This window comes from Misgurnus anguillicaudatus, chromosome 8, assembly GCF_027580225.2.
Source record: "Misgurnus anguillicaudatus chromosome 8, ASM2758022v2, whole genome shotgun sequence".
Lineage (NCBI taxonomy): Eukaryota > Metazoa > Chordata > Actinopteri > Cypriniformes > Cobitidae > Misgurnus > Misgurnus anguillicaudatus.
The window spans coordinates 38148268-38157262 of NC_073344.2; positions in this window are offsets into that span (position 1 = coordinate 38148268).

Here is an 8995-nt window from a genome sequence, read left to right on the forward strand (position 1 = left end):
AATCTGCTTCGAGTACTACTAAAACGGCAATGAACTTGGCATTGAGATATTTGCATTTATAAGCAGCAGGTGCAAATAGGGAAATTAGCTTTTTCGCTTTGAAAGCCGGCAGTATCTGCTACTGAGAAGCTACTCTACTCTGTTGGGATCGATTGCTGAAGTTGGTTGGACTAGCAGTACCACAGCGGACGCTTCGCAGTATTCCACGACTCTGCATCTTTTTTGTTTTGAGTTTAGTGTGTGCGTTGCCTTTCCCTGTGCGCATCATCAACTGAGCATCTGAGTGAATTTCCCTAAAAGAGTGATACGGAGAGCTTTGTGCCTTGTTAAAGGCAGCCACTCTCTCGTATATCCGGAGATCAGCATCCTTTTCAGGATTGCTTTTCGTCCGTGCGATCTTGGGTGCGGAAAGTATATGGGTCCGAAGGACGGTCACGAGCGTTGTCTCTCGTGCTTGGGCATCGAGCACTCGGAGGCAGCGTTTGCTGGGGGTAAGTGTTCTCACTGCGAGAACATGTCCCTTGTGGATTTGCGAAGACGGTTGTCTTTCCTTCGGGAAAAACGCAACCCGCGTCCTGCGAGTGCTGAACGCCGCCACGGAGCGGCCATGAAGCTCTCAAAGGATGATCTTCGCATCACTGTGCTGAACCGGTCGGGGGATTCGTCCTCTAGCTCTCAGCCTCCTCATCCACAGCCGGTTGATGTGCCGATGGAGACTTCAGCGTCATGTTCTACGATGTCTGTAGAATCTGTTGTGCCTCCCTCCGGATCCACGGAAACCGCAGCATCCGAGGGTGGGCCCCCTCCCTCTGAGGGTCGCGACGCCGGAGTTCGATCCAGAGATGGTGGCCGTGCTCGCTCGAGCGGCGGAGACCGTAGGGTTAGAGTGGGTTCACCCCCCTCAGCCCGAACCGTCCCGCCTACATGATTGGTTCTTTGGAGCTGCCCGGGTTTCACAACCCTCTCCGCCGGTACCATTCTTCCCCGAGGTGCACGAGGACCTGACTAGAACCTGGAAGTCACCGTTTTCAACCAGATTACGGCCGTTTCAGCCCTCCCCCCTCACCAGCGGAGCCGCTAAGGGTTATACGGGGATCCCTCCCGTGGAGCGTGCGGTCGCGATGCAGCTGTGTCCGGCCCACGCTCCCTCTTGGAAGGACCGCCCAACCCTCCCCTCCCGTGCTTGCAGACAGTCCTCCGGTTTAACGGGTGCTGCCCACCAGGTATGTGGAGAGGCGACTTCAGCCCTGCACGCTATGGCATTGCTGCAGGTTCACCAAGCGAAGGCCTTGAGGGATCTGCACGAGGGAGGACACGACTCGCCTGTCCTATCGGAGCTCCGGGCTGTTACTGATCTGGCCCTCCGCGCTACGAAGGTGACAGCGCAGGCGATTGGTCGTGCTATGTCCACGATGGTGGTCCAGGAACGCCACTTATGGCTATGTCTGGCGGACATGTCGGATGCGGAGAAGAATGAGTTCTTGGACGCTCCAGTGTCCCAGGCTGGTCTGTTCGGTGAGTCGGTGGAGTCTTTCGCCCAGCAGTTCTCCGCCGCCCAGAAGCAGACTGAGGCGATCGCTCAAATCATGCCCCGGCGCAAGCGACCTGCATCTCGCCCTCCAGTGCCGGCTGCCCCATCTGCTCCTCGCCGAGGGCGCCCTCCGGCGGCTGCCTCCTCCCCCCCAGCTAGAACATCTTCCAGGCCACGGAGGGGGAACAGCCGTCGGCAACCCGCCCCGCCCGCCCCACCCGCTTCCCGTGGCAAACGGAAATCGAAGCCGCCCTGAGACGGGTGACCTGGATTTGGATGGGATCACTCTGCGGGAGACGGTGATGGCACCGCTCCCTCCACCGGTAGAGGGCCGGGTGGAGAATCTTTGGTTTCATTTTGTTTCTGTTCTGCCGGCTTCTCAGCCGGCACCCACAAAACCACAAAAAGAGTGCATTCCTATTCCTTCTCCAGGTCTCTAGAGGATCGAGAGAGATGTGAGCGGGCAGTCAGATGCTCTTCCTCCCTCTCCTCTATCGCCAGCAGGTGTTCTGAGGAGTCCGAGCTCTCCACTGCGGAGACCGGACCACCAGCACCCCCTTCGGAGTCTGCGCTCTCCGCTGAGGAGGCCAGACGACCGTCACCCTCAGCGGGCTCAGGTCAGTGTCACACACACACATACTGTAGACGCTTATGCTGTCACAGCAGACGCACCGGCAGTCCCACCTGTCTCGCTTCGCTGCCCCACCGCGGGTACACCGGTAGTGCCGTTAATTCCTCTCGTACAGTCCCTCGGGGCTTGGCTTCAGCTTCCCAGCCCGTCTCGTTGGGTTTTACGCACGAACCGCCTCGGTTACGAAATTCAATTCAACCGGCACACACCCAAATTCTCGGGCGTACGTTTCACCACGGTGAAAGCGTCCGATGCACATGTACTGCGTGCAGAGGTCGAAGTCCTGCTGGCGAAGGACGCGATCAAGCCGGTCCCTCTTACCGAGATGAAGTCGGGTTTCTACAGCCCGTATTTCATAGTACCCAAGAAAGGCGGCGGGTTACGACCGATCTTGGATTTGCGCGTCCTGAACAGATCTCTTCAGAAGAGGTCTTTCAGGATGATTACACCGAAGCAAATATTTAATTCAATACGCCCCCAAGATTGGTTTGCAGCAATAGACCTGAAAGACGCGTACTTTCATGTGTCCATTCTCCCTCGTCACAGACCGTTTCTCCAGTTTGCGTTCGAAGGTCGGGCATATCAGTACAAAGTTTTACAGTTCGGGCTGTCTCTCTCTCCCCGTGTGTTCACGAAAGTAGTGGAGGCGGCGTTAAAGCCCCTCAGAGAAAGCGGTGTTCGCATATTGGCTTACCTCGACGATTGGCTTATAATAGCGCATTCTCGGCGGACGCTGTGCGAGCACAGAGACTTAACGCTTCGGCATCTTGCCCGTTTGGGTCTTCGGGTCAACTGGGAAAAGAGCAAACTCTGCCCCACGCAGAGGATCTCTTTTCTCGGTATGGAACTGGACTCGATCGATTTATCGGCGCGTTTGACAGAAGAGCGCGTCCAGTCAATTCTGACTTGCCTCGGTTCATTCCGAGGGAAGAATGCGCTCCCGCTGAAACAATTTCAGAAGCTCCTGGGGCATATGGCAGCAGCAGCGGCCGTGACACCGCTCGGGCTGCTCCATATGAGACCGCTTCAGCGTTGGCTTTACGATCGAGTCCCGAGGAGAGCGTGGCGCGCCGGCATCCATCGTGTAACCATTACACCTGCGTGTCGCCTAACATTCCCCCCGTGGTCAGACCCCACGTTTCTCAGGGCCGGTGTGCCCATGAGACAAGTCTCTCGGCATGCTGTTGTCCACACAGATGCGTCCGACACGGGCTGGGGAGCCACGTACGACGAACCTACAGCTTCGGGGGTGTGGACAGCACCCCAGTTGCATTGGCATATCAATTGCCACGAGTTGTGGGCTGTATATCTGGGACTTGTACGCTTCGCTACGGAGCTGCGAGGGAAGGATGTACTAGTACGCTCCGACAACACTGCGACCGTTGCGTATATCTAATGCTCCTCGCGACAGCCCCTCCCTGGCGGATTCCCCTGAGGAAGGACCTTCTTTCTCAAGGAGGGGGCACATTATGGCACCCGCGCCCCGACCTGTGGGATCTCCACGTTTGGTTGTTGAGCGCGCGCAAGGTTTAAGTGATTTACCCCAGGCGGTATCTAACACAATCGACGCGGCACGAGCTCCGTCTACGAGACGGGCTTACGTGTTTAAATGGAACCTTTTCGTCACATGGTGCTCTTCGCAACGCGAGGACCCCAGAGAATGCCCTATTAACATCGTGCTTTCATATCTTCAACATAGGTTAGACGGTAGGCTGTCACCCTCCACTATAAAAGTTGATATCGCCGCTATCTCTGCTCATCACTCACTTATCAACGGCAGATCAGTTGGCCAGCATGATTTGGTTATTAGATTTCTAAGAGGCGCTCGCAGGCTAAACCCCTCGCGCCCTACTTCTATTCCTCCCTGGGACTTGTCCATGGTGCTGAAAGCACTCCAAGGACCGCCATTCGAGCCTTTGCAGTCTGCGAGTCTGAAGCTTTTATCAATGATAGCTCTGACCCTGCTAGCATTGGCCTCCGTGAAGAGAGTAGGGGATTTGCATGCATTCTCTGTTGACGATTCGTGCCTTCAGTTTGGTCCTGCTGTCTCGAGCATAACATTGAGACCCAGACCAGGCTACGTGCCCAAAGTTCCCACCACTCCTTTCAGAGATCAGGTGGTGAGCTTGCAAGCGTTGCGCCCGGAGGAGGCAGACCCAACCATGGCTTTGTTGTGCCCCATACGCGCACTGCGACTCTACGTGGATCGCACGCAAAGCCTCAGGACCTCAGACCAGCTCTTTGTTTGTTATGGTGGCCAGCAGAGAGGGAAAGCTGTCACTAAGCAGAGGATGTCTCATTGCATAGTTGATACTATCGCACTGGCTTATAATCTTCAGGGTATTCCTTGCCCCTTTAATTTGAGAGCGCACTCCACACGGAGTGTTGCCTCATCTTGGGCTCTCGCTCGTGGTTCCTCGCTGACAGACATCTGTAGAGCTGCTGGTTGGGCGACACCTAATACGTTCATTAGATTTTACAGTGTTCGTATCGAGCCTGTATCCTCTCGTGTTCTTTCCTCACCAGGGAGGGCACGGAGAGCAGACTCGCAGGTCGGCTTGCAGCCTCCGACTGAGGCTCCAAATTGAGTTTACAGTATGGAAGGCCATCAGAGCAAAAATGCGTAATGGTTTGAATTGCTCTTCCTCCGCTGCCTTGGCAGCCTTTGTTGCGGAGCATTGGCTGTCAGCCTTCACTAGCTGTATTCTTACGAAGAATGGGGTTAATACTACCAGCCCACGTTTCCCTTAGCAGAGCACTGCTTTGCTTACACAGCCACGGCTGTTCTTATTACTGTTTATTTAGTCCACCATTAAGCCCTTAAGAGGGGCGGTGGCTTCCGCAGCGTTCCTATCCCGCTCAGGTAGGGTGCTTCCCAGTCGCTGGCACTCTGTGGGGTTAAAGGAACATCTAGTGCCCGGCCTTTCTGCCTTATCCTATTTCTCCATTTCCTTAAGGGAATTTGGAGGGTTTTTTGCAGACACTGGAAGAGGTCAGCCCCTAGTGGCGTTTTGGTAGGGATTCCCAATTCGTCGGTCATGACGTGACGTCGTAGTGACCGACTGAAAGGGAACGTCTCGGTTACGGATGTAACCCTTGTTCCCTGAAGGAGGGAACGGAGACGTCACGTCCCGTCGCCACAGGTGCTGCTCCCTGCTGTCGGCCGGTCACATTCTCCCGGCTGTTTACCAAAACGTATTCCAGTTACAGTCATATTATGAATATTGGGTTACAGTGCACACTCTTAGCTTTATTTTGAGGGTATTCACATTCAAATTGGCTGAAGGATTTAGGAATTACAGCAGTTTAATATGTAGCTCCCCCTTTTTAAAGGGGTCAAAAGTAATGGGACAGTTGACTTAAAAGCTGTTTTATGGACAGATATTGTCTATTTGTTAAATAATTTCCTCATGAATGACAGATGTTAAATGTCTGGAGTTGATTTTTGAAGTGTGGCAATTGCATTTGAAAGCTGTGTCTGTCAACCCAAATCATTTGCTTCAGGGACATCTCCATGCAAGTGATACAGACCATATTTAGGTATCAAAAACACCTAACTGTAGATATGCATGTGCCTTATAAATTTGCGTGACAGTCTACATGACAGACATTACATCCATAACTTCTTTTTAAAAATTTGGGAGTGTTGGGTGAAAATTCAAGCTCAGTTCCCTGTAGAACAAGATAAACCACTTTTCTGTTTGACAGTAATGATTTCGTTTTATCTGAAGACAAACAGTTCTTGTAAATCAAACCAATAACTTCCTGTTATTTAGTATAAGAGAACTGATATACCTACTTGATAAACAAACATGATTTATGGGTGTGTAGCCTAAATAAAAAACTGAAAGAAATTGGGAAAGGTCTGCCATAAATATAATTAAAATATTCTTCGGACCCCAGCCAGTTATTATTGTCCTCTGTAAATTCCATTTTGTTTTTAAGGTTAACAGACTGTATTAACGATATCAAAGACAACATTTTCTTTCTGCTTATTTCTAAAAACACACTGTACAGGTACTGATTATTGAACCATATAGCTCTGAACAGTCGCACAGCATTTTACCATCTTAGAAATATTTCAAATCTTTGGCACATGCTTTCTTTTTCAGATGCCAAGAAGCTTATTTGTGCATTTCATATTTTAAATAATTATTATTGACTATTATTTTGGTTGCCCTTTATTTTACAGTACGTGTATTTACCTTGTACATATATGGTAAATAAGCTTTACTTACCGACAAATGTGTGGTACTTACTTTTAGGTATCTACATGGTAATTAATTGGTATCATTACTGTACTTACCAGTAGTACATACTTGGTAGTTGTTATTATTATTATTATTATTATTATGTAACTCTAGGTAAGTACTGAGTAATAACATATACATACGTGTAGGTAAACTGTAACTAACGAGCAACATAACTGTACTTACAAATAAATGTACAATATAAGCATTTAGTATTTACAGGCAAGTTAGGGTAAATGACAGGTATTTATAGTGTACATATATGATAACTAATATCAAACACTACTGTACTTACAAATTGTATATACATGATAAGTGTGTGGTACCTGTAGGCCAGTGTAAGTTAATGAAAGGCACATATGGTGTATGTATACTGTAACTAACGAGAAACACTAGTGTACTTACAAATTCTATATTCACGATAAGTGTGTGTGGTACCTTCAGGCAAGTGTAAGTTATACTTATACCATACGTATATGATAACTAAGAACAAACATTACTGATGTGCCATTTTGGTAATCACTCAGTATCTTTGTCCTTTAAACCAAGCATTAAATAACCGTATGCATTAACTACTGGGTACATTCACTAGTACGTCCATGGTAACTGCATGGAAACAGGACTGTAAAATAAAGTGTTGCTTTTTACACAGTTATTACATAGGACCTACCACCTAAGATATAGCATCATAGACATGTTACTGTGAGGCAAACCCAACCATTAACTATCTTAAGCATTAACTACTGGGTACATTCACTACACACTTATTGTGTATATACAATTTGTTAGTACAGTAGTGTTTGATATTAGTTATCATATATGGACACTATAAATACCTGTCATTTACCCTAACTTGTCTGTAAATACTAAATACTTAAATTGTACATTTATTTGTAAGTACAGTAAATATGTATCTGTTATTACCCAGTACTTATTTGTTACATAATAACTATCAAGTATGTACCACCGGTAAGTACAGTAATGATACCAGTTAATTACCATGTAGATACATAAAAGTAAGTACCACACATTTGTCGGTAAGTACAACTTATTTACCAGGTAATTACACGTCCTCATTGCTGGGTGTCCTGCAAACCAAGTAAAAAAAGCTTCAGCTGGTTCAAAACGCACAGCTAGAGTGCTTACTAGTACTACTACTAGATCAAAGACTTTCATCGTCATTGCACTGGGTGCTTGTTACAATTTTTCTCAGTTGCTTTGGAGATTTCTTAGATCAGAAATAAATTTTTTCTTCAAAACACTTTGTTCAACCTCCACATCATCAAGTCAGCTCTGCACAACATAAAAGCAAATTCTCATTGTTTTGCACAAATTAGAAATGCTTTGGTACAATCATGCAGATGTGTATGTACAATTGTCTGCTGTTTGCTACATTTTCAATTGCTTATGTCATTTTCATCAAAATGCTTTATACTGGTTTCTGTTGAATAGTCTACACCTCGAAATCATTGTACAAGGCATGTCATGCAAAATTGTTAACCTTTTGTCATAATCTGTTACTGTATGGTTTCCATTTAATGTGAACTGAATTGAAAAATTGCTGTCAAATCAGTGTATCCTGAAATTTCTTACAGTTTGCCTTTCTAATTGTGTCATTTTTTATTTATACTGTGAAATATGATTTTGTTTTTCAAAATCACAATGGCCCTCATTTATCATTCTTGCGTAGAAACGGGCGTATATGTTGGCGTAAGATTATGCTTACACTCCTCTCACCGCCTGATTTATGAAATTTTGCGTACCGTTGATATTTAGGTGTACGCAATATCTGCCCTTCATAAATGCTGCGGCTGAAAACGATCGTCATTAGAATAACAAGCCCATATAAATTCAAGTCTCCGCCTCCCCCACGCCCTCATTTTACGCCATTGACACACGAAAGACGGCAAAGAAGAGAATCCGGGGAAGTGAAAAGAAACAAAATTGTTTTATTTGGGAGTTTAAAGAGTGGGATTAAAGACACATTAATAATTGGATGACAATTTGTAATATTCTTATTATTATTTTTATTATTAATTGATATTTAGAAGAATAATTATTTATTATTATTATTATTTACTGTTGCCTACATCTAAATTCTATGTCTGCTTAATGGTTCAGTTATTCTTTTTAAATAATATTTTAAAATGATGTAGTAACTTTTGTAGTGTGTTCTGTATTTACATACAGTTGTTTGTTAGCTGTATCTTAGATCCAGTTTGATACGGAGCTCCGGATATAATTCAAATTAACAATTTGTTTCCACGACATCCACATGTTCCAGCCAAGCCAATTCACAATTCGAAATAACAATAATTGCAATAGTAATTACGGAATATTATAACAACTAATTCCAAGGAACAAACTGTTGAACACTGGGAACAAATTCCAAACTTATGGCCACACTTTAGACCAAATAAGAAAAAGAAGTGTCCATAATGCAGCACAAAAAACAACTTGTGGCCATAATCCCGTCCGCATCACCACGATCGGATCCACGGCCCCACTCAACACAAGCATTCCACCCCACCTCATCTATATTTATTTATCATCGAATGGTACGTAACTATATTACCTTTTATT